The sequence below is a fragment of the Myotis davidii genome, unplaced genomic scaffold, assembly GCF_000327345.1.
Source record: "Myotis davidii unplaced genomic scaffold, ASM32734v1 scaffold2128, whole genome shotgun sequence".
Classification (NCBI taxonomy): Eukaryota; Metazoa; Chordata; class Mammalia; order Chiroptera; family Vespertilionidae; genus Myotis; species Myotis davidii.
This window is the reverse complement of record NW_006298693.1, coordinates 3,680-4,118: the sequence shown is the minus strand read 5'-3', so window position 1 is coordinate 4,118 and position 439 is coordinate 3,680. Positions and strand designations below refer to the sequence as shown.

The window sequence follows — 439 nt, the reverse complement described above, 5'->3', positions numbered from 1 at the left end:
GGCCAGGGGGGTGCCGGCCGGCCAACCGCCCCCACCCCCTCTAATGCCAGTGCAGGCTGCTTTCTCATCACAGTCCCATTACTCACTGCATGGCCCTCAGCAGAGCAGCTGGGTTGGGTGGGAAGGACTGGTAGAGGGGAGAATCGGGGAGGGGAGGAGAGAAAGCAATGCCATTTGCCATTTAAGGTCTGGGCTATGTCTGCAGGGCCCCAGCCTTCCTGCCAGGCAACACCACTGCAGTCTCCTAGATCCTGCCTCCAAGACAAAGACAAGCTTGGGTTGATGCTTCACTTTAAGTCCCCACAGCAGGTCCCGGGACCATCAGCTCACACTTCCTCCAGATGTGCTCACCACTGGGTAATGTTTATCCCCTTCCCATGTTCAGACCCCAGGTTCACTCCCTCAGCTCTGCCCCCTTCCTGCTCCCATGCCACCGGAT

The 439-nt window shown here is 59.0% G+C and overlaps 1 protein-coding gene across 1 annotated transcript in view; it reads right to left on the bottom strand.

Annotated features, from left to right (window-relative positions):
* Positions 1–439, bottom strand: part of LOC102754479 (zinc finger protein 883-like) — a 15,881-nt gene that overhangs the window by 15,088 nt on the left and 354 nt on the right. The gene's annotated exons all lie outside the window — the stretch shown is intronic.